Genomic DNA, 26920 nt, shown 5'->3' with positions numbered 1-26920 from the left:
GAAAAACTTGTAGTACAAAAATTGTAGCAAATTGTACCCTTAACGTAATGGTCTGTAACATTTTTGCTCCCAGAAGCATCAATATCGAGAATTTTTCAAGAATATGTAAAATAGAAGAGTGTTGAAAAAAAACGGTATCCGGAGCATAATACAGAAAAACTTGTACTACAAAAATTGTAGCAAATTGTACCCGTAACGTAATGGTCTCTAACATTTTTGCTCCCAGATGCATCAGTGTGGAGAATTTTTCAAGAATGTGTAAAATAGAAGAGTGTTGAAAAAAAACGGTATCCGCAGCATAATACAGAAAAACTTGTACTACAAAAATTGTAGCAAATTGTACCCGTAACGTAATGGTCTCTAACATTTTTGCTCCCAGATGCATCAGTGTGGAGAATTTTTCAAGAATATGTAAAATAGAAGAGTGTTGAAAAAAAACGGTATCCGGAGCATAATACAGAAAAACTTGTACTACAAAAATTGTAGCAAATTGTACCCGTAACGTAATGGTCTCTAACATTTTTGCTCCCAGATGCATCAGTGTGGAGAATTTTTCAAGAATGTGTAAAATAGAAGAGTGTTGAAAAAAAACGGTATCCGCAGCATAATACAGAAAAACTTGTACTACAAAAATTGTAGCAAATTGTACCCGTAACGTAATGGTCTCTAACATTTTTGCTCCCAGATGCATCAGTGTGGAGAATTTTTCAAGAATGTGTAAAATAGAAGAGTGTTGAAAAAAAACGGTATCCGGAGCATAATACAGAAAAACTTGTACAACAAAAATTGTAGCAAATTGTACCCGTAACGTAATGGTCTGTAACATTTTTGCTCCCAGATGCATCAGTGTGGAGAATTTTTCAAGAATGTGTAAAATAGAAGAGTGTTGAAAAAAAACGATATCCGGAGCATAATACAGAAAAACTTTTACTAATAAAATTGTAGCAAATTGTACCCTTAACGTAATGGTCTGTAACATTTTTGCACCCAGATGCATCAATATCGAGAATTTTTCAAGAATGTGTAAAATAGAAGAGTGTTGAAAAAAAACGGTATCCGGAGCATAATACAGAAAAACTTGTACTACAAAAATTGTAGCAAATTGTACCCTTAACGTAATGGTCTGTAACATTTCTGCTCCCAGATGCGTCAATATCGAGAATTTTTCAAGAATGTGTAAAATAGAAGAGTGTTGAAAAAAAAACGGTATCCGGAGCATAATACAGAAAAACTTGTACTACAAAAATTGTAGCAAATTGTACCCGTAACGTAATGGTCCCTAACATTTTTGCTCCCAGATGCATCAGTGTGGAGAATTTTTCAAGAATGTGTAAAATAGAAGAGTGTTGAAAAAGAACGATATCCGGAGCATAATACAGAAAAACGTTTACTACAAAAATTGTAGCAAATTGTACCCTTAACGTAATGGTCTGTAACATTTTTGCCCCCAGATGCATCAATATCGAGAATTTTTCAAGAATGTGTAAAATAGAAGAGTGTTGAAAAAAAACGGTATCCGGAGCATAATACAGAAAAACTTGTACTACAAAAATTGTAGCAAATTGTACCCTTAACGTAATGGTCTGTAACATTTTTGCTCCCAGATGCATCAATATCGAGAATTTTTCAAGAATGTGTAAAATAGAAGAGTGTTGAAAAAAAACGGTATCCGGAGCATAATACAGAAAAACTTGTACTACAAAAATTGTAGCAAATTGTACCCGTAACGTAATGGTCTCTAACATTTTTGCTCCCAGATGCATCAGTGTGGAGAATTTTTCAAGAATGTGTAAAATAGAAGAGTGTTGAAAAAAAACGGTATCCGGAGCATAATACAGAAAAACTTGTAGTACAAAAATTGTAGCAAATTGTACCCTTAACGTAATGGTCTGTAACATTTTTGCTCCCAGAAGCATCAATATCGAGAATTTTTCAAGAATATGTAAAATAGAAGAGTGTTGAAAAAAAACGGTATCCGGAGCATAATACAGAAAAACTTGTACTACAAAAATTGTAGCAAATTGTACCCGTAACGTAATGGTCTCTAACATTTTTGCTCCCAGATGCATCAGTGTGGAGAATTTTTCAAGAATGTGTAAAATAGAAGAGTGTTGAAAAAAAACGGTATCCGGAGCATAATACAGAAAAACTTGTACTACAAAAGTTGTAGCAAATTGTACCCTTAACGTAATGGTCTGTAACATTTTTGCTCCCAGATGCATCAGTGTGGAGAATTTTTCAAGAATGTGTAAAATAGAAGTGTTGAAAAAAAACTATATCCGGAGCATAATACAGAAAAACTTTTACTACAAAAATTGTAGCAAATTGTACCCTTAACGTAATGGTCTGTAACATTTTTGCTCCCAGATGCATCAATATCGAGAATTTTTCAAGAATGTGTACAATAGAAGAGTGTTGAAAAAAAACGGTATCCGGAGCATAATACAGAAAAACTTGTACTACAAAAATTGTAGCAAATTGTACCCTTAACGTAATGGTCTGTCACATTTTTGCCCCCAGATGCATCAATATCGAGAATTTTTCAAGAATGTGTAAAATAGAAGAGTGTTGAAAAAAAACGGTATCCGGAGCATAATACAGAAAAACTTGTAGTACAAAAATTGTAGCAAATTGTACCCTTAACGTAATGGTCTGTAACATTTTTGCTCCCAGAAGCATCAATATCGAGAATTTTTCAAGAATGTGTAAAATAGAAAAGTGTTGAAAAAAAACGGTATCCGGAGCATAATACAGAAAAACTTGTAGTACAAAAATTGTAGCAAATTGTACCCTTAACGTAATGGTCTGTAACATTTTTGCTCCCAGAAGCATCAATATCGAGAATTTTTCAAGAATATGTAAAATAGAAGAGTGTTGAAAAAAAACGGTATCCGGAGCATAATACAGAAAAACTTGTACTACAAAAATTGTAGCAAATTGTACCCGTAACGTAATGGTCTCTAACATTTTTGCTCCCAGATGCATCAGTGTGGAGAATTTTTCAAGAATGTGTAAAATAGAAGAGTGTTGAAAAAAAACGGTATCCGGAGCATAATACAGAAAAACTTGTACTACAAAAGTTGTAGCAAATTGTACCCTTAACGTAATGGTCTGTAACATTTTTGCTCCCAGATGCATCAGTGTGGAGAATTTTTCAAGAATGTGTAAAATAGAAGTGTTGAAAAAAAACTATATCCGGAGCATAATACAGAAAAACTTTTACTACAAAAATTGTAGCAAATTGTACCCTTAACGTAATGGTCTGTAAGATTTTTGCTCCCAGATGCATCAATATCGAGAATTTTTCAAGAATGTGTACAATAGAAGAGTGTTGAAAAAAAACGGTATCCGGAGCATAATACAGAAAAACTTGTACTACAAAAATTGTAGCAAATTGTACCCTTAACGTAATGGTCTGTCACATTTTTGCCCCCAGATGCATCAATATCGAGAATTTTTCAAGAATGTGTAAAATAGAAGAGTGTTGAAAAAAAACGGTATCCGGAGCATAATACAGAAAAACTTGTAGTACAAAAATTGTAGCAAATTGTACCCTTAACGTAATGGTCTGTAACATTTTTGCTCCCAGAAGCATCAATATCGAGAATTTTTCAAGAATATGTAAAATAGAAGAGTGTTGAAAAAAAACGGTATCCGGAGCATAATACAGAAAAACTTGTACTACAAAAATTGTAGCAAATTGTACCTGTAACGTAATGGTCTCTAACATTTTTGCTCCCAGATGCATCAGTGTGGAGAATTTTTCAAGAATGTGTAAAATAGAAGAGTGTTGAAAAAAAACGATATCCGGAGCATAATACAGAAAAACTTTTACTACAAAAATTGTAGCAAATTGTACCCTTAACGTAATGGTCTGTAACATTTTTGCTCCCAGATGCATCAATATCGAGAATTTTTCAAGAATGTGTAAAATAGAAGAGTGTTGAAAAAAAACGGTATCCGGAGCATAATACAGAAAAACTTGTACTACAAAAATTGTAGCAAATTGTACCCGTAACGTAATGGTCTCTAACATTTTTGCTCCCAGATGCATCAGTGTGGAGAATTTTTCAAGAATGTGTAAAATAGAAGAGTGTTGAAAAAAAACGGTATCCGGAGCATAATACAGAAAAACTTGTACTACAAAAGCTGTAGCAAATTGTACCCTTAACGTAATGGTCTGTAACATTTTTGCTCCCAGATGCATCAGTGTGGAGAATTTTTCAAGAATGTGTAAAATAGAAGTGTTGAAAAAAAACTATATCCGGAGCATAATACAGAAAAACTTTTACTACAAAAATTGTAGCAAATTGTACCCTTAACGTAATGGTCTGTAACATTTTTGCTCCCAGATGCATCAATATCGAGAATTTTTCAAGAATGTGTACAATAGAAGAGTGTTGAAAAAAAACGGTATCCGGAGCATAATACAGAAAAACTTGTACTACAAAAATTGTAGCAAATTGTACCCTTAACGTAATGGTCTGTCACATTTTTGACCCCAGATGCATCAATATCGAGAATTTTTCAAGAATGTGTAAAATAGAAGAGTGTTGAAAAAAAACGGTATCCGGAGCATAATACAGAAAAACTTGTAGTACAAAAATTGTAGCAAATTGTACCCTTAACGTAATGGTCTGTAACATTTTTGCTCCCAGAAGCATCAATATCGAGAATTTTTCAAGAATATGTAAAATAGAAGAGTGTTGAAAAAAAACGGTATCCGGAGCATAATACAGAAAAACTTGTACTACAAAAATTGTAGCAAATTGTACCCGTAACGTAATGGTCTCTAACATTTTTGCTCCCAGATGCATCAGTGTGGAGAATTTTTCAAGAATGTGTAAAATAGAAGAGTGTTGAAAAAAAACGATATCCGGAGCATAATACAGAAAAACTTTTACTACAAAAATTGTAGCAAATTGTACCCTTAACGTAATGGTCTGTAACATTTTTGCTCCCAGATGCATCAATATCGAGAATTTTTCAAGAATGTGTAAAATAGAAGAGTGTTGAAAAAAAACGGTATCCGGAGCATAATACAGAAAAACTTGTACTACAAAAATTGTAGCAAATTGTACCCGTAACGTAATGGTCTCTAACATTTTTGCTCCCAGATGCATCAGTGTGGAGAATTTTTCAAGAATGTGTAAAATAGAAGAGTGTTGAAAAAAAACGGTATCCGGAGCATAATACAGAAAAACTTGTACTACAAAAGCTGTAGCAAATTGTACCCTTAACGTAATGGTCTGTAACATTTTTGCTCCCAGATGCATCAGTGTGGAGAATTTTTCAAGAATGTGTAAAATAGAAGTGTTGAAAAAAAACTATATCCGGAGCATAATACAGAAAAACTTGTACTACAAAAATTGTAGCAAATTGTACCCGTAACGTAATGGTCTCTAACATTTTTGCTCCCAGATGCATCAGTGTGGAGAATTTTTCAAGAATGTGTAAAATAGAAGAGTGTTGAAAAAAAACGGTATCCGGAGCATAATACAGAAAAACTTGTAGTACAAAAATTGTAGCAAATTGTACCCTTAACGTAATGGTCTGTAACATTTTTGCTCCCAGATGCATCAGTGTGGAGAATTTTTCAAGAATGTGTAAAATAGAAGTGTTGAAAAAAAACTATATCCGGAGCATAATACAGAAAAACTTTTACTACAAAAATTGTAGCAAATTGTACCCTTAACGTAATGGTCTGTAACATTTTTGCTCCCAGATGCATCAATATCGAGAATTTTTCAAGAATGTGTACAATAGAAGAGTGTTGAAAAAAAACGGTATCCGGAGCATAATACAGAAAAACTTGTACTACAAAAATTGTAGCAAATTGTACCCTTAACGTAATGGTCTGTCACATTTTTGACCCCAGATGCATCAATATCGAGAATTTTTCAAGAATGTGTAAAATAGAAGAGTGTTGAAAAAAAACGGTATCCGGAGCATAATACAGAAAAACTTGTAGTACAAAAATTGTAGCAAATTGTACCCTTAACGTAATGGTCTGTAACATTTTTGCTCCCAGAAGCATCAATATCGAGAATTTTTCAAGAATATGTAAAATAGAAGAGTGTTGAAAAAAAACGGTATCCGGAGCATAATACAGAAAAACTTGTACTACAAAAATTGTAGCAAATTGTACCCGTAACGTAATGGTCTCTAACATTTTTGCTCCCAGATGCATCAGTGTGGAGAATTTTTCAAGAATGTGTAAAATAGAAGAGTGTTGAAAAAAAACGATATCCGGAGCATAATACAGAAAAACTTTTACTACAAAAATTGTAGCAAATTGTACCCTTAACGTAATGGTCTGTAACATTTTTGCTCCCAGATGCATCAATATCGAGAATTTTTCAAGAATGTGTAAAATAGAAGAGTGTTGAAAAAAAACGGTATCCGGAGCATAATACAGAAAAACTTGTACTACAAAAATTGTAGCAAATTGTACCCGTAACGTAATGGTCTCTAACATTTTTGCTCCCAGATGCATCAGTGTGGAGAATTTTTCAAGAATGTGTAAAATAGAAGAGTGTTGAAAAAAAACGGTATCCGGAGCATAATACAGAAAAACTTGTACTACAAAAGCTGTAGCAAATTGTACCCTTAACGTAATGGTCTGTAACATTTTTGCTCCCAGATGCATCAGTGTGGAGAATTTTTCAAGAATGTGTAAAATAGAAGTGTTGAAAAAAAACTATATCCGGAGCATAATACAGAAAAACTTGTACTACAAAAATTGTAGCAAATTGTACCCGTAACGTAATGGCCTCTAACATTTTTGCTCCCAGATGCATCAGTGTGGAGAATTTTTCAAGAATGTGTAAAATAGAAGAGTGTTGAAAAAAAACGGTATCCGGAGCATAATACAGAAAAACTTGTAGTACAAAAATTGTAGCAAATTGTACCCTTAACGTAATGGTCTGTAACATTTTTGCTCCCAGAAGCATCAATATCGAGAATTTTTCAAGAATATGTAAAATAGAAGAGTGTTGAAAAAAAAACGGTATCCGGAGCATAATACAGAAAAACTTGTACTACAAAAATTGTAGCAAATTGTACCCGTAACGTAATGGTCTCTAATATTTTTGCTCCCAGATGCATCAGTGTGGAGAATTTTTCAAGAATGTGTAAAATAGAAGAGCGTTGAAAAAAAACGGTATCCGCAGCATAATACAGAAAAACTTGTACAACAAAAATTGTAGCAAATTGTACCCGTAACGTAATGGTCTGTAACATTTTTGCTCCCAGATGCATCAGTGTGGAGAATTTTTCAAGAATGTGTAAAATAGAAGAGTGTTGAAAAAGAACGATATCCGGAGCATAATACAGAAAAACTTTTACTAATAAAATTGTAGCAAATTGTACCCTTAACGTAATGGTCTGTAACATTTTTGCTCTCAGATGCATCAATATCGAGAATTTTTCAAGAATGTGTAAAATAGAAGAGTGTTGAAAAAAAACGGTATCCGGAGCATAATACAGAAAAACTTGTACTACAAAAATTGTAGCAAATTGTACCCTTAACGTAATGGTCTGTAACATTTCTGCTCCCAGATGCGTCAATATCGAGAATTTTTCAAGAATGTGTAAAATAGAAGAGTGTTGAAAAAAAACGGTATCCGGAGCATAATACAGAAAAACTTGTACTACAAAAATTGTAGCAAATTGTACCCGTAACGTAATGGTCTCTAACATTTTTGCTCCCAGATGCATCAGTGTGGAGAATTTTTCAAGAATGTGTAAAATAGAAGAGTGTTGAAAAAAAACGATATCCGGAGCATAATACAGAAAAACGTTTACTACAAAAATTGTAGCAAATTGTACCCTTAACGTAATGGTCTGTAACATTTTTGACCCCAGATGCATCAATATCGAGAATTTTTCAAGAATGTGTAAAATAGAAGAGTGTTGAAAAAAAACGGTATCCGGAGCATAATACAGAAAAACTTGTACTACAAAAATTGTAGCAAATTGTACCCTTAACGTAATGGTCTGTAACATTTTTGCTCCCAGATGCATCAATATCGAGAATTTTTCAAGAATGTGTAAAATAGAAGAGTGTTGAAAAAAAACGGTATCCGGAGCATAATACAGAAAAACTTGTACTACAAAAATTGTAGCAAATTGTACCCGTAACGTAATGGTCTCTAACATTTTTGCTCCCAGATGCATCAGTGTGGAGAATTTTTCAAGAATGTGTAAAATAGAAGAGTGTTGAAAAAAAACGGTATCCGCAGCATAATACAGAAAAACTTGTACTACAAAAATTGTAGCAAATTGTACCCGTAACGTAATGGTCTCTAACATTTTTGCTCCCAGATGCATCAGTGTGGAGAATTTTTCAAGAATATGTAAAATAGAAGAGTGTTGAAAAAAAACGGTATCCGGAGCATAATACAGAAAAACTTGTACTACAAAAATTGTAGCAAATTGTACCCGTAACGTAATGGTCTCTAACATTTTTGCTCCCAGATGCATCAGTGTGGAGAATTTTTCAAGAATGTGTAAAATAGAAGAGTGTTGAAAAAAAACGATATCCGGAGCATAATACAGAAAAACTTTTACTAATAAAATTGTAGCAAATTGTACCCTTAACGTAATGGTCTGTAACATTTTTGCTCCCAGATGCATCAATATCGAGAATTTTTCAAGAATGTGTAAATTAGAAGAGTGTTGAAAAAAAACGGTATCCGGAGCATAATACAGAAAAACTTGTACTACAAAAATTGTAGCAAATTGTACCCTTAACGTAATGGTCTGTAACATTTCTGCTCCCAGATGCGTCAATATCGAGAATTTTTCAAGAATGTGTAAAATAGAAGAGTGTTGAAAAAAAACGGTATCCGGAGCATAATACAGAAAAACTTGTACTACAAAAATTGTAGCAAATTGTACCCGTAACGTAATGGTCTCTAACATTTTTGCTCCCAGATGCATCAGTGTGGAGAATTTTTCAAGAATGTGTAAAATAGAAGAGTGTTGAAAAAAAACGATATCCGGAGCATAATACAGAAAAACGTTTACTACAAAAATTGTAGCAAATTGTACCCTTAACGTAATGGTCTGTAACATTTTTGCCCCCAGATGCATCAATATCGAGAATTTTTCAAGAATGTGTAAAATAGAAGAGTGTTGAAAAAAAACGGTATCCGGAGCATAATACAGAAAATCTTGTACTACAAAAATTGTAGCAAATTGTACCCTTAACGTAATGGTCTGTAACATTTTTGCTCCCAGATGCATCAATATCGAGAATTTTTCAAGAATGTGTAAAATAGAAGAGTGTTGAAAAAAAACGGTATCCGGAGCATAATACAGAAAAACTTGTACTACAAAAATTGTAGCAAATTGTACCCGTAACGTAATGGTCTGTCACATTTTTGCCCCCAGATGCATCAATATCGAGAATTTTTCAAGAATGTGTAAAATAGAAGAGTGTTGAAAAAAAACGGTATCCGGAGCATAATACAGAAAAACTTGTAGTACAAAAATTGTAGCAAATTGTACCCTTAACGGAATGGTCTGTAACATTTTTGCTCCCAGAAGCATCAATATCGAGAATTTTTCAAGAATATGTAAAATAGAAGAGTGTTGAAAAAAAACGGTATCCGGAGCATAATACAGAAAAACTTGTACTACAAAAATTGTAGCAAATTGTACCCGTAACGTAATGGTCTCTAACATTTTTGCTCCCAGATGCATCAGTGTGGAGAATTTTTCAAGAATGTGTAAAATAGAAGAGTGTTGAAAAAAAACGGTATCCGGAGCATAATACTGAAAAACTTGTAGTACAAAAATTGTAGCAAATTGTACCCTTAACGTAATGGTCTGTAACATTTTTGCTCCCAGAAGCATCAATATCGAGAATTTTTCAAGAATATGTAAAATAGAAGAGTGTTGAAAAAAAAACGGTATCCCGAGCATAATACAGAAAAACTTGTACTACAAAAATTGTAGCAAATTGTACCCGTAACGTAATGGTCTGTAACATTTTTGCTCCCAGATGCATCAGTGTGGAGAATTTTTCAAGAATGTGTAAAATAGAAGAGTGTTGAAAAAAAACGGTATCCGGAGCATAATACAGAAAAACTTGTACAACAAAAATTGTAGCAAATTGTACCCGTAACGTAATGGTCTGTAACATTTTTGCTCCCAGATGCATCAGTGTGGAGAATTTTTCAAGAATGTGTAAAATAGAAGAGTGTTGAAAAAAAACGATATCCGGAGCATAATACAGAAAAACTTGTACTACAAAAATTGTAGCAAATTGTACCCGTAACGTAATGGTCTCTAACATTTTTGCTCCCAGATGCATCAGTGTGGAGAATTTTTCAAGAATGTGTAAAATAGAAGAGTGTTGAAAAAAAACGATATCCGGAGCATAATACAGAAAAACTTTTACTAATAAAATTGTAGCAAATTGTACCCTTAACGTAATGGTCTGTAACATTTTTGCTCCCAGATGCATCAATATCGAGAATTTTTCAAGAATGTGTAAATTAGAAGAGTGTTGAAAAAAAACGGTATCCGGAGCATAATACAGAAAAACTTGTACTACAAAAATTGTAGCAAATTGTACCCTTAACGTAATGGTCTGTAACATTTCTGCTCCCAGATGCGTCAATATCGAGAATTTTTCAAGAATGTGTAAAATAGAAGAGTGTTGAAAAAAAACGGTATCCGGAGCATAATACAGAAAAACTTGTACTACAAAAATTGTAGCAAATTGTACCCGTAACGTAATGGTCTCTAACATTTTTGCTCCCAGATGCATCAGTGTGGAGAATTTTTCAAGAATGTGTAAAATAGAAGAGTGTTGAAAAAAAACGATATCCGGAGCATAATACAGAAAAACGTTTACTACAAAAATTGTAGCAAATTGTACCCTTAACGTAATGGTCTGTAACATTTTTGCCCCCAGATGCATCAATATCGAGAATTTTTCAAGAATGTGTAAAATAGAAGAGTGTTGAAAAAAAACGGTATCCGGAGCATAATACAGAAAATCTTGTACTACAAAAATTGTAGCAAATTGTACCCTTAACGTAATGGTCTGTAACATTTTTGCTCCCAGATGCATCAATATCGAGAATTTTTCAAGAATGTGTAAAATAGAAGAGTGTTGAAAAAAAACGGTATCCGGAGCATAATACAGAAAAACTTGTACTACAAAAATTGTAGCAAATTGTACCCGTAACGTAATGGTCTGTCACATTTTTGCCCCCAGATGCATCAATATCGAGAATTTTTCAAGAATGTGTAAAATAGAAGAGTGTTGAAAAAAAACGGTATCCGGAGCATAATACAGAAAAACTTGTAGTACAAAAATTGTAGCAAATTGTACCCTTAACGGAATGGTCTGTAACATTTTTGCTCCCAGAAGCATCAATATCGAGAATTTTTCAAGAATATGTAAAATAGAAGAGTGTTGAAAAAAAACGGTATCCGGAGCATAATACAGAAAAACTTGTACTACAAAAATTGTAGCAAATTGTACCCGTAACGTAATGGTCTCTAACATTTTTGCTCCCAGATGCATCAGTGTGGAGAATTTTTCAAGAATGTGTAAAATAGAAGAGTGTTGAAAAAAAACGGTATCCGGAGCATAATACTGAAAAACTTGTAGTACAAAAATTGTAGCAAATTGTACCCTTAACGTAATGGTCTGTAACATTTTTGCTCCCAGAAGCATCAATATCGAGAATTTTTCAAGAATATGTAAAATAGAAGAGTGTTGAAAAAAAACGGTATCCCGAGCATAATACAGAAAAACTTGTACTACAAAAATTGTAGCAAATTGTACCCGTAACGTAATGGTCTCTAACATTTTTGCTCCCAGATGCATCAGTGTGGAGAATTTTTCAAGAATGTGTAAAATAGAAGAGTGTTGAAAAAAAACGGTATCCGGAGCATAATACTGAAAAACTTGTAGTACAAAAATTGTAGCAAATTGTACCCTTAACGTAATGGTCTGTAACATTTTTGCTCCCAGAAGCATCAATATCGAGAATTTTTCAAGAATATGTAAAATAGAAGAGTGTTGAAAAAAAACGGTATCCCGAGCATAATACAGAAAAACTTGTACTACAAAAATTGTAGCAAATTGTACCCGTAACGTAATGGTCTCTAACATTTTTGCTCCCAGATGCATCAGTGTGGAGAATTTTTCAAGAATGTGTAAAATAGAAGAGTGTTGAAAAAAAACGGTATCCGGAGCATAATACAGAAAAACTTGTACAACAAAAATTGTAGCAAATTGTACCCGTAACGTAATGGTCTGTAACATTTTTGCTCCCAGATGCATCAGTGTGGAGAATTTTTCAAGAATGTGTAAAATAGAAGAGTGTTGAAAAAAAACGATATCCGGAGCATAATACAGAAAAACTTTTACTAATAAAATTGTAGCAAATTGTACCCTTAACGTAATGGTCTGTAACATTTTTGCTCCCAGATGCATCAATATCGAGAATTTTTCAAGAATGTGTAAAATAGAAGAGTGTTGAAAAAAAATGGTATCCGGAGCATAATACAGAAAAACTTGTACTACAAAAATTGTAGCAAATTGTACCCGTAACGTAATGGTCTCTAACATTTTTGCTCCCAGATGCATCAGTGTGGAGAATTTTTCAAGAATGTGTAAAATAGAAGAGTGTTGAAAAAAAACGGTATCCGGAGCATAATACAGAAAAACTTGTACTACAAAAATTGTAGCAAATTGTACCCGTAACGTAATGGTCTCTAACATTTTTGCTCCCAGATGCATCAGTGTGGAGAATTTTTCAAGAATGTGTAAAATAGAAGAGTGTTGAAAAAAAACGGTATCCGGAGCATAATACAGAAAAACTTGTACTACAAAAATTGTAGCAAATTGTACCCGTAACGTAATGGTCTCTAACATTTTTGCTCCCAGATGCATCAGTGTGGAGAATTTTTCAAGAATGTGTAAAATAGAAGAGTGTTGAAAAAAAACGGTATCCGGAGCATAATACAGAAAAACTTGTACTACAAAAGTTGTAGCAAATTGTACCCTTAACGTAATGGTCTGTAACATTTTTGCTCCCAGATGCATCAGTGTGGAGAATTTTTCAAGAATGTGTAAAATAGAAGTGTTGAAAAAAAACTATATCCGGAGCATAATACAGAAAAACTTTTACTACAAAAATTGTAGCAAATTGTACCCTTAACGTAATGGTCTGTAACATTTTTGCTCCCAGATGCATCAATATCGAGAATTTTTCAAGAATGTGTACAATAGAAGAGTGTTGAAAAAAAACGGTATCCGGAGCATAATACAGAAAAACTTGTACTACAAAAATTGTAGCAAATTGTACCCTTAACGTAATGGTCTGTCACATTTTTGCCCCCAGATGCATCAATATCGAGAATTTTTCAAGAATGTGTAAAATAGAAGAGTGTTGAAAAAAAACGGTATCCGGAGCATAATACAGAAAAACTTGTAGTACAAAAATTGTAGCAAATTGTACCCTTAACGTAATGGTCTGTAACATTTTTGCTCCCAGAAGCATCAATATCGAGAATTTTTCAAGAATATGTAAAATAGAAGAGTGTTGAAAAAAAACGGTATCCGGAGCATAATACAGAAAAACTTGTACTACAAAAATTGTAGCAAATTGTACCCGTAACGTAATGGTCTCTAACATTTTTGCTCCCAGATGCATCAGTGTGGAGAATTTTTCAAGAATGTGTAAAATAGAAGTGTTGAAAAAAAACTATATCCGGAGCATAATACAGAAAAACTTTTACTACAAAAATTGTAGCAAATTGTACCCTTAACGTAATGGTCTGTCACATTTTTGCCCCCAGATGCATCAATATCGAGAATTTTTCAAGAATGTGTAAAATAGAAGAGTGTTGAAAAAAAACGGTATCCGGAGCATAATACAGAAAAACTTGTAGTACAAAAATTGTAGCAAATTGTACCCTTAACGTAATGGTCTGTAACATTTTTGCTCCCAGATGCATCAATATCGAGAATTTTTCAAGAATGTGTACAATAGAAGAGTGTTGAAAAAAAACGGTATCCGGAGCATAATACAGAAAAACTTGTACTACAAAAATTGTAGCAAATTGTACCCGTAACGTAATGGTATGTCACATTTTTGCCCCCAGATGCATCAATATCGAGAATTTTTCAAGAATGTGTAAAATAGAAGAGTGTTGAAAAAAAACGGTATCCGGAGCATAATACAGAAAAACTTGTAGTACAAAAATTGTAGCAAATTGTACCCTTAACGTAATGGTCTGTAACATTTTTGCTCCCAGAAGCATCAATATCGAGAATTTTTCAAGAATATGTAAAATAGAAGAGTGTTGAAAAAAAACGGTATCCGGAGCATAATACAGAAAAACTTGTACTACAAAAATTGTAGCAAATTGTACCCGTAACGTAATGGTCTCTAACATTTTTGCTCCCAGATGCATCAGTGTGGAGAATTTTTCAAGAATGTGTAAAATAGAAGAGTGTTGAAAAAAAACGATATCCGGAGCATAATACAGAAAAACTTTTACTACAAAAATTGTAGCAAATTGTACCCTTAACGTAATGGTCTGTAACATTTTTGCTCCCAGATGCATCAATATCGAGAATTTTTCAAGAATGTGTAAAATAGAAGAGTGTTGAAAAAAAACGGTATCCGGAGCATAATACAGAAAAACTTGTACTACAAAAATTGTAGCAAATTGTACCCGTAACGTAATGGTCTCTAACATTTTTGCTCCCAGAAGCGTCAATATCGAGAATTTTTCAAGAATATGTAAAATAGAAGAGTGTTGAAAAAAAACGGTATCCGGAGCATAATACAGAAAAACTTGTACTACAAAAATTGTAGCAAATTGTACCCGTAACGTAATGGTCTCTAACATTTTTGCTCCCAGATGCATCAGTGTGGAGAATTTTTCAAGAATGTGTAAAATAGAAGAGTGTTGAAAAAAAACGATATCCGGAGCATAATACAGAAAAACTTTTACTACAAAAATTGTAGCAAATTGTACCCTTAACGTAATGGTCTGTAACATTTTTGCTCCCAGATGCATCAATATCGAGAATTTTTCAAGAATGTGTAAAATAGAAGAGTGTTGAAAAAAAACGGTATCCGCAGCATAATACAGAAAAACTTGTACAACAAAAATTGTAGCAAATTGTACCCGTAACGTAATGGTCTGTAACATTTTTGCTCCCAGATGCATCAGTGTGGAGAATTTTTCAAGAATGTGTAAAATAGAAGAGTGTTGAAAAAAAACGATATCCGGAGCATAATACAGAAAAACTTTTACTAATAAAATTGTAGCAAATTGTACCCTTAACGTAATGGTCTGTAACATTTTTGCTCTCAGATGCATCAATATCGAGAATTTTTCAAGAATGTGTAAAATAGAAGAGTGTTGAAAAAAAACGGTATCCGGAGCATAATACAGAAAAACTTGTACTACAAAAATTGTAGCAAATTGTACCCTTAACGTAATGGTCTGTAACATTTCTGCTCCCAGATGCGTCTATATCGAGAATTTTTCAAGAATGTGTAAAATAGAAGAGTGTTGAAAAAAAACGGTATCCGGAGCATAATACAGAAAAACTTGTACTACAAAAATTGTAGCAAATTGTACCCTTAACGTAATGGTCTGTCACATTTTTGCCCCCAGATGCATCAATATCGAGAATTTTTCAAGAATGTGTAAAATAGAAGAGTGTTGAAAAAAACGGTATCCGGAGCATAATACAGAAAAACTTGTAGTACAAAAATTGTAGCAAATTGTACCCTTAACGTAATGGTCTGTAACATTTTTGCTCCCAGAAGCATCAATATCGAGAATTTTTCAAGAATATGTAAAATAGAAGAGTGTTGAAAAAAAACGGTATCCGGAGCATAATACAGAAAAACTTGTACTACAAAAATTGTAGCAAATTGTACCCGTAACGTAATGGTCTCTAACATTTTTGCTCCCAGATGCATCAGTGTGGAGAATTTTTCAAGAATGTGTAAAATAGAAGAGTGTTGAAAAAAAACGATATCCGGAGCATAATACAGAAAAACTTTTACTACAAAAATTGTAGCAAATTGTACCCTTAACGTAATGGTCTGTAACATTTTTGCTCCCAGATGCATCAATATCGAGAATTTTTCAAGAATGTGTAAAATAGAAGAGTGTTGAAAAAAAACGGTATCCGGAGCATAATACAGAAAAACTTGTACTACAAAAATTGTAGCAAATTGTACCCGTAACGTAATGGTCTCTAACATTTTTGCTCCCAGATGCATCAGTGTGGAGAATTTTTCAAGAATGTGTAAAATAGAAGAGTGTTGAAAAAAAACGATATCCGGAGCATAATACAGAAAAACTTTTACTACAAAAATTGTAGCAAATTGTACCCTTAACGTAATGGTCTGTAACATTTTTGCTCCCAGATGCATCAATATCGAGAATTTTTCAAGAATGTGTAAAATAGAAGAGTGTTGAAAAAAACCGGTATCCGGAGCATAATACAGAAAAACTTGTACTACAAAAATTGTAGCAAATTGTACCCGTAACGTACTGGTCTCTAACATTTTTGCTCCCAGATGCATCAGTGTGGAGAATTTTTCAAGAATGTGTAAAATAGAAGAGTGTTGAAAAAAAACGGTATCCGGAGCATAATACAGAAAAACTTGTACTACAAAAGTTGTAGCAAATTGTACCCTTAACGTAATGGTCTGTAACATTTTTGCTCCCAGATGCATCAGTGTGGAGAATTTTTCAAGAATGTGTAAAATAGAAGTGTTGAAAAAAAACTATATCCGGAGCATAATACAGAAAAACTTTTACTACAAAAATTGTAGCAAATTGTACCCTTAACGTAATGGTCTGTAACATTTTTGCTCCCAGATGCATCAATATCGAGAATTTTTCAAGAATGTGTACAATAGAAGAGTGTTGAAAAAAAACGGTATCCGGAGCATAATACAGAAAAACTTGTACTACAAAAATTGTAGCAAATTGTACCCTTAACGTAATGGTCTGTCACATTTTTGCCCCCAGATGCATCAATATCGAGAATTTTTCAAGAATGTGTAAAATAGAAGAGTGTTGAAAAAAAACGGTATCCGGAGCATAATACAGAAAAACTTGTAGTACAAAAATTGTAGCAAATTGTACCCTTAACGTAATGGTCTGTAACATTTTTGCTCCCAGAAGCATCAATATCGAGAATTTTTCAAGAATATGTAAAATAGAAGAGTGTTGAAAAAAAACGGTATCCGGAGCATAATACAGAAAAACTTGTACTACAAAAATTGTAGCAAATTGCACCCGTAACGTAATGGTCTCTAACATTTTTGCTCCCAGATGCATCAGTGTGGAGAATTTTTCAAGAATGTGTAAAATAGAAGAGTGTTGAAAAAAAACGATATCCGGAGCATAATACAGAAAAACTTTTACTACAAAAATTGTAGCAAATTGTACCCTTAACGTAATGGTCTGTAACATTTTTGCTCCCAGATGCATCAATATCGAGAATTTTTCAAGAATGTGTAAAATAGAAGAGTGTTGAAAAAAAAAGGTATCCGGAGCATAATACAGAAAAACTTGTACTACAAAAATTGTAGCAAATTGTACCCGTAACGTAATGGTCTCTAACATTTTTGCTCCCAGATGCATCAGTGTGGAGAATTTTTCAAGAATGTGTAAAATAGAAGAGTGTTGAAGAAAAACGGTATCCGGAGCATAATACAGAAAAACTTGTACAACAAAAGTTGTAGCAAATTGTACCCTTAACGTAATGGTCTGTAACATTTTTGCTCCCAGATGCATCAGTGTGGAGAATTTTTCAAGAATGTGTAAAATAGAAGTGTTGAAAAAAAACTATATCCGGAGCATAATACAGAAAAACTTTTACTACAAAAATTGTAGCAAATTGTACCCTTAACGTAATGGTCTGTAACATTTTTGCTCCCAGATGCATCAATATCGAGAATTTTTCAAGAATGTGTACAATAGAAGAGTGTTGAAAAAAAACGGTATCCGGAGCATAATACAGAAAAACTTGTACTACAAAAATTGTAGCAAATTGTACCCTTAACGTAATGGTCTGTCACATTTTTGCCCCCAGATGCATCAATATCGAGAATTTTTCAAGAATGTGTAAAATAGAAGAATGTTGAAAAAAAACGGTATCCGGAGCATAATACAGAAAAACTTGTAGTACAAAAATTGTAGCAAATTGTACCCTTAACGTAATGGTCTGTAACATTTTTGCTCCCAGATGCATCAATATCGAGAATTTTTCAAGAATGTGTACAATAGAAGAGTGTTGAAAAAAAACGGTATCCGGAGCATAATACAGAAAAACTTGTACTACAAAAATTGTAGCAAATTGTACCCTTAACGTAATGGTCTGTCACATTTTTGCCCCCAGATGCATCAATATCGAGAATTTTTCAAGAATGTGTAAAATAGAAGAGTGTTGAAAAAAAACGGTATCCGGAGCATAATACAGAAAAACTTGTAGTACAAAAATTGTAGCAAATTGTACCCGTAACGTAATGGTCTCTAACATTTTTGCTCCCAGATGCATCAGTGTGGAGAATTTTTCAAGAATGTGTAAAATAGAAGAGTGTTGAAAAAAAACGATATCCGGAGCATAATACAGAAAAACTTTTACTAATAAAATTGTAGCAAATTGTACCCTTAACGTAATGGTCTGTAACATTTTTGCTCCCAGATGCATCAATATCGAGAATTTTTCAAGAATGTGTAAAATAGAAGAGTGTTGAAAAAAAACGGTATCCGGAGCATAATACAGAAAAACTTGTACTACAAAAATTGTAGCAAATTGTACCCTTAACGTAATGGTCTGTAACATTTCCGCTCCCAGATGCGTCAATATCGAGAATTTTTCAAGAATGTGTAAAATAGAAGAGTGTTGAAAAAAAACGGTATCCGGAGCATAATACAGAAAAACTTGTACTACAAAAATTGTAGCAAATTGTACCCGTAACGTAATGGTCTCTAACATTTTTGCTCCCAGATGCATCAGTGTGGAGAATTTTTCAAGAATGTGTAAAATAGAAGAGTGTTGAAAAAAAACGATATCCGGAGCATAATACAGAAAAACGTTTACTACAAAAATTGTAGCAAATTGTACCCTTAACGTAATGGTCTGTAACATTTTTGCCCCCAGATGCATCAATATCGAGAATTTTTCAAGAATGTGTAAAATAGAAGAGTGTTGAAAAAAAACGGTATCCGGAGCATAATACAGAAAAACTTGTACTACAAAAATTGTAGCAAATTGTACCCTTAACGTAATGATCTGTAACATTTTTGCTCCCAGATGCATCAATATCGAGAATTTTTCAAGAATGTGTAAAATAGAAGAGTGTTGAAAAAAAACGGTATCCGGAGCATAATACAGAAAAACTTGTACTACAAAAATTGTAGCAAATTGTACCCGTAACGTAATGGTCTGTAACATTTTTGCTCCCAGATGCATCAGTGTGGAGAATTTTTCAAGAATGTGTAAAATAGAAGAGTGTTGAAAAAAAACGATATCCGGAGCATAATACAGAAAAACTTTTACTACAAAAATTGTAGCAAATTGTACCCTTAACGTAATGGTCTGTAACATTTTTGCTCCCAGATGCATCAATATCGAGAATTTTTCAAGAATGTGTAAAATAGAAGAGTGTTGAAAAAAAACGGTATCCGGAGCATAATACAGAAAAACTTGTACTACAAAAATTGTAGCAAATTGTACCCGTAACGTAATGGTCTGTAACATTTTTGCTCCCAGATGCATCAGTGTGGAGAATTTTTCAAGAATGTGTAAAATAGAAGAGTGTTGAAAAAAAACGATATCCGGAGCATAATACAGAAAAACTTTTACTACAAAAATTGTAGCAAATTGTACCCTTAACGTAATGGTCTGTAACATTTTTGCTCCCAGATGCATCAATATCGAGAATTTTTCAAGAATGTGTAAAATAGAAGAGTGTTGAAAAAAAACGGTATCCGGAGCATAATACAGAAAAACTTGTACTACAAAAATTGTAGCAAATTGTACCCGTAACGTAATGGTCTGTAACATTTTTGCTCCCAGATGCATCAGTGTGGAGAATTTTTCAAGAATGTGTAAAATAGAAGAGTGTTGAAAAAAAACGATATCCGGAGCATAATACAGAAAAACTTTTACTACAAAAATTGTAGCAAATTGTACCCTTAACGTAATGGTCTGTAACATTTTTGCTCCCAGATGCATCAATATCGAGAATTTTTCAAGAATGTGTAAAATAGAAGAGTGTTGAAAAAAAACGGTATCCGGAGCATAATACAGAAAAACTTGTACTACAAAAATTGTAGCAAATTGTACCCGTAACGTAATGGTCTCTAACATTTTTGCTCCCAGATGCATCAGTGTGGAGAATTTTTCAAGAATGTGTAAAATAGAAGAGTGTTGAAAAAAAACGGTATCCGCAGCATAATACAGAAAAACTTGTACTACAAAAATTGTAGCAAATTGTACCCGTAACGTAATGGTCTCTAACATTTTTGCTCCCAGATGCATCAGTGTGGAGAATTTTTCAAGAATATGTAAAATAGAAGAGTGTTGAAAAAAAACGGTATCCGGAGCATAATACAGAAAAACTTGTACTACAAAAATTGTAGCAAATTGTACCCGTAACGTAATGGTCTCTAACATTTTTGCTCCCAGATGCATCAGTGTGGAGAATTTTTCAAGAATGTGTAAAATAGAAGAGTGTTGAAAAAAAACGATATCCGGAGCATAATACAGAAAAACTTTTACTAATAAAATTGTAGCAAATTGTACCCTTAACGTAATGGTCTGTAACATTTTTGCTCCCAGATGCATCAATATCGAGAATTTTTCAAGAATGTGTAAAATAGAAGAGTGTTGAAAAAAAACGGTATCCGGAGCATAATACAGAAAAACTTGTACTACAAAAATTGTAGCAAATTGTACCCTTAACGTAATGGTCTGTAACATTTCTGCTCCCAGATGCGTCAATATCGAGAATTTTTCAAGAATGTGTAAAATAGAAGAGTGTTGAAAAAAAACGGTATCCGGAGCATAATACAGAAAAACTTGTACTACAAAAATTGTAGCAAATTGTACCCGTAACGTAATGGTCTCTAACATTTTTGCTCCCAGATGCATCAGTGTGGAGAATTTTTCAAGAATGTGTAAAATAGAAGAGTGTTGAAAAAAAACGATATCCGGAGCATAATACAGAAAAACGTTTACTACAAAAATTGTAGCAAATTGTACCCTTAACGTAATGGTCTGTAACATTTTTGCCCCCAGATGCATCAATATCGAGAATTTTTCAAGAATGTGTAAAATAGAAGAGTGTTGAAAAAAAACGGTATCCGGAGCATAATACAGAAAAACTTGTACTACAAAAATTGTAGCAAATTGTACCCTTAACGTAATGATCTGTAACATTTTTGCTCCCAGATGCATCAATATCGAGAATTTTTCAAGAATGTGTAAAATAGAAGAGTGTTGAAAAAAAACGGTATCCGGAGCATAATACAGAAAAACTTGTACTACAAAAATTGTAGCAAATTGTACCCGTAACGTAATGGTCTCTAACATTTTTGCTCCCAGATGCATCAGTGTGGAGAATTTTTCAAGAATGTGTAAAATAGAAGAGTGTTGAAAAAAAACGGTATCCGGAGCATAATACAGAAAAACTTGTAGTACAAAAATTGTAGCAAATTGTACCCTTAACGTAATGGTCTGTAACATTTTTGCTCCCAGAAGCATCAATATCGAGAATTTTTCAAGAATATCTAAAATAGAAGAGTGTTGAAAAAAAACGGTATCCCGAGCATAATACAGAAAAACTTGTACTACAAAAATTGTAGCAAATTGTACCCGTAACGTAATGGTCTGTAACATTTTTGCTCCCAGATGCATCAATATCGAGAATTTTTCAAGAATGTGTAAAATAGAAGAGTGTTGAAAAAAAACGGTATCCGGAGCATAATACAGAAAAACTTGTACTACAAAAATTGTAGCAAATTGTACCCGTAACGTAATGGTCTCTAACATTTTTGCTCCCAGATGCATCAGTGTGGAGAATTTTTCAAGAATGTGTAAAATAGAAGAGTGTTGAAAAAAAACGATATCCGGAGCATAATACAGAAAAACTTTTACTACAAAAATTGTAGCAAATTGTACCCTTAACGTAATGGTCTGTAACATTTTTGCTCCCAGATGCATCAATATCGAGAATTTTTCAAGAATGTGTAAAATAGAAGAGTGTTGAAAAAAAACGGTATCCGGAGCATAATACAGAAAAACTTGTACTACAAAAATTGTAGCAAATTGTACCCGTAACGTAATGGTCTCTAACATTTTTGCTCCCAGATGCATCAGTGTGGAGAATTTTTCAAGAATGTGTAAAATAGAAGAGTGTTGAAAAAAAACGGTATCCGGAGCATATTACAGAAAAACTTGTACTACAAAAGTTGTAGCAAATTGTACCCTTAACGTAATGGTCTGTAACATTTTTGCTCCCAGATGCATCAGTGTGGAGAATTTTTCAAGAATGTGTAAAATAGAAGTGTTGAAAAAAAACTATATCCGGAGCATAATACAGAAAAACTTTTACTACAAAAATTGTAGCAAATTGTACCCTTAACGTAATGGTCTGTAACATTTTTGCTCCCAGATGCATCAATATCGAGAATTTTTCAAGAATGTGTACAATAGAAGAGTGTTGAAAAAAAACGGTATCCGGAGCATAATACAGAAAAACTTGTACTACAAAAATTGTAGCAAATTGTACCCTTAACGTAATGGTCTGTCACATTTTTGCCCCCAGATGCATCAATATCGAGAATTTTTCAAGAATGTGTAAAATAGAAGAGTGTTGAAAAAAAACGGTATCCGGAGCATAATACAGAAAAACTTGTAGTACAAAAATTGTAGCAAATTGTACCCTTAACGTAATGGTCTGTAACATTTTTGCTCCCAGAAGCATCAATATCGAGAATTTTTCAAGAATATGTAAAATAGAAGAGTGTTGAAAAAAAACGGTATCCGGAGCATAATACAGAAAAACTTGTACTACAAAAATTGTAGCAAATTGTACCCGTAACGTAATGGTCTCTAACATTTTTGCTCCCAGATGCATCAGTGTGGAGAATTTTTCAAGAATGTGTAAAATAGAAGAGTGTTGAAAAAAAACGATATCCGGAGCATAATACAGAAAAACTTTTACTACAAAAATTGTAGCAAATTGTACCCTTAACGTAATGGTCTGTAACATTTTTGCTCCCAGATGCATCAATATCGAGAATTTTTCAAGAATGTGTAAAATAGAAGAGTGTTGAAAAAAAACGGTATCCGGAGCATAATACAGAAAAACTTGTACTACAAAAATTGTAGCAAATTGTACCCGTAACGTAATGGTCTCTAACATTTTTGCTCCCAGATGCATCAGTGTGGAGAATTTTTCAAGAATGTGTAAAATAGAAGAGTGTTGAAAAAAAACGGTATCCGGAGCATAATACAGAAAAACTTGTACTACAAAAATTGTAGCAAATTGTACCCTTAACGTAATGATCTGTAACATTTTTGCTCCCAGATGCATCAATATCGAGAATTTTTCAAGAATGTGTAAAATAGAAGAGTGTTGAAAAAAAACGGTATCCGGAGCATAATACAGAAAAACTTGTACTACAAAAATTGTAGCAAATTGTACCCGTAACGTAATGGTCTCTAACATTTTTGCTCCCAGATGCATCAGTGTGGAGAATTTTTCAAGAATGTGTAAAATAGAAGAGTGTTGAAAAAAAACGGTATCCGGAGCATAATACAGAAAAACTTGTGGTACAAAAATTGTAGCAAATTGTACCCTTAACGTAATGGTCTGTAACATTTTTGCTCCCAGAAGCATCAATATCGAGAATTTTTCAAGAATATGTAAAATAGAAGAGTGTTGAAAAAAAACGGTATCCCGAGCATAATACAGAAAAACTTGTACTACAAAAATTGTAGCAAATTGTACCCGTAACGTAATGGTCTCTAACATTTTTGCTCCCAGATGCATCAGTGTGGAGAATTTTTCAAGAATGTGTAAAATAGAAGAGTGTTGAAAAAAAACGGTATCCGGAGCATAATACAGAAAAACTTGTACAACAAAAATTGTAGCAAATTGTACCCGTAACGTAATGGTCTGTAACATTTTTGCTCCCAGATGCATCAGTGTGGAGAATTTTTCAAGAATGTGTAAAATAGAAGAGTGTTGAAAAAAAACGATATCCGGAGCATAATACAGAAAAACTTTTACTAATAAAATTGTAGCAAATTGTACCCTTAACGTAATGGTCTGTAACATTTTTGCTCCCAGATGCATCAATATCGAGAATTTTTCAAGAATGTGTAAAATAGAAGAGTGTTGAAAAAAAACGGTATCCGGAGCATAATACAGAAAAACTTGTACTACAAAAATTGTAGCAAATTGTACCCGTAACGTAATGGTCTCTAACATTTTTGCTCCCAGATGCATCAGTGTGGAGAATTTTTCAAGAATGTGTAAAATAGAAGAGTGTTGAAAAAAAACGATATCCGGAGCATAATACAGAAAAACTTTTACTACAAAAATTGTAGCAAATTGTACCCTTAACGTAATGGTCTGTAACATTTTTGCTCCCAGATGCATCAATATCGAGAATTTTTCAAGAATGTGTAAAATAGAAGAGTGTTGAAAAAAAACGGTATCCGGAGCATAATACAGAAAAACTTGTACTACAAAAATTGTAGCAAATTGTACCCGTAACGTAATGGTCTCTAACATTTTTGCTCCCAGATGCATCAGTGTGGAGAATTTTTCAAGAATGTGTAAAATAGAAGAGTGTTGAAAAAAAACGGTATCCGGAGCATAATACAGAAAAACTTGTACTACAAAAGTTGTAGCAAATTGTACCCTTAACGTAATGGTCTGTAACATTTTTGCTCCCAGATGCATCAGTGTGGAGAATTTTTCAAGAATGTGTAAAATAGAAGTGTTGAAAAAAAACTATATCCGGAGCATAATACAGAAAAACTTTTACTACAAAAATTGTAGCAAATTGTACCCTTAACGTAATGGTCTGTAACATTTTTGCTCCCAGATGCATCAATATCGAGAATTTTTCAAGAATGTGTACAATAGAAGAGTGTTGAAAAAAAACGGTATCCGGAGCATAATACAGAAAAACTTGTACTACAAAAATTGTAGCAAATTGTACCCTTAACGTAATGGTCTGTCACATTTTTGCCCCCAGATGCATCAGTGTGGAGAATTTTTCAAGAATGTGTAAAATAGAAGAGTGTTGAAAAAAAACGATATCCGGAGCATAATACAGAAAAACTTTTACTAATAAAATTGTAGCAAATTGTACCCTTAACGTAATGGTCTGTAACATTTTTGCTCCCAGATGCATCAATATCGAGAATTTTTCAAGAATGTGTAAAATAGAAGAGTGTTGAAAAAAAACGGTATCCGGAGCATAATACAGAAAAACTTGTACTACAAAAATTGTAGCAAATTGTACCCGTAACGTAATGGTCTCTAACATTTTTGCTCCCAGATGCATCAGTGTGGAGAATTTTTCAAGAATGTGTAAAATAGAAGAGTGTTGAAAAAAAACGGTATCCGGAGCATAATACAGAAAAACTTGTGGTACAAAAATTGTAGCAAATTGTACCCTTAACGTAATGGTCTGTAACATTTTTGCTCCCAGAAGCATCAATATCGAGAATTTTTCAAGAATATGTAAAATAGAAGAGTGTTGAAAAAAAACGGTATCCCGAGCATAATACAGAAAAACTTGTACTACAAAAATTGTAGCAAATTGTACCCGTAACGTAATGGTCTCTAACATTTTTGCTCCCAGATGCATCAGTGTGGAGAATTTTTCAAGAATGTGTAAAATAGAAGAGTGTTGAAAAAAAACGGTATCCGGAGCATAATACAGAAAAACTTGTACAACAAAAATTGTAGCAAATTGTACCCGTAACGTAATGGTCTGTAACATTTTTGCTCCCAGATGCATCAGTGTGGAGAATTTTTCAAGAATGTGTAAAATAGAAGAGTGTTGAAAAAAAACGATATCCGGAGCATAATACAGAAAAACTTTTACTAATAAAATTGTAGCAAATTGTACCCTTAACGTAATGGTCTGTAACATTTTTGCTCCCAGATGCATCAATATCGAGAATTTTTCAAGAATGTGTAAAATAGAAGAGTGTTGAAAAAAAACGGTATCCGGAGCATAATACAGAAAAACTTGTACTACAAAAATTGTAGCAAATTGTACCCGTAACGTAATGGTCTCTAACATTTTTGCTCCCAGATGCATCAGTGTGGAGAATTTTTCAAGAATGTGTAAAATAGAAGAGTGTTGAAAAAAAACGATATCCGGAGCATAATACAGAAAAACTTTTACTACAAAAATTGTAGCAAATTGTACCCTTAACGTAATGGTCTGTAACATTTTTGCTCCCAGATGCATCAATATCGAGAATTTTTCAAGAATGTGTAAAATAGAAGAGTGTTGAAAAAAAACGGTATCCGGAGCATAATACAGAAAAACTTGTACTACAAAAATTGTAGCAAATTGTACCCGTAACGTAATGGTCTCTAACATTTTTGCTCCCAGATGCATCAGTGTGGAGAATTTTTCAAGAATGTGTAAAATAGAAGAGTGTTGAAAAAAAACGGTATCCGGAGCATAATACAGAAAAACTTGTACTACAAAAGTTGTAGCAAATTGTACCCTTAACGTAATGGTCTGTAACATTTTTGCTCCCAGATGCATCAGTGTGGAGAATTTTTCAAGAATGTGTAAAATAGAAGTGTTGAAAAAAAACTATATCCGGAGCATAATACAGAAAAACTTTTACTAC

Source organism: Onthophagus taurus, chromosome 6, assembly GCF_036711975.1.
Source record: "Onthophagus taurus isolate NC chromosome 6, IU_Otau_3.0, whole genome shotgun sequence".
Taxonomy (NCBI): Eukaryota; Metazoa; Arthropoda; class Insecta; order Coleoptera; family Scarabaeidae; genus Onthophagus; species Onthophagus taurus.
Note: the sequence above shows the minus strand (reverse complement) of the source record.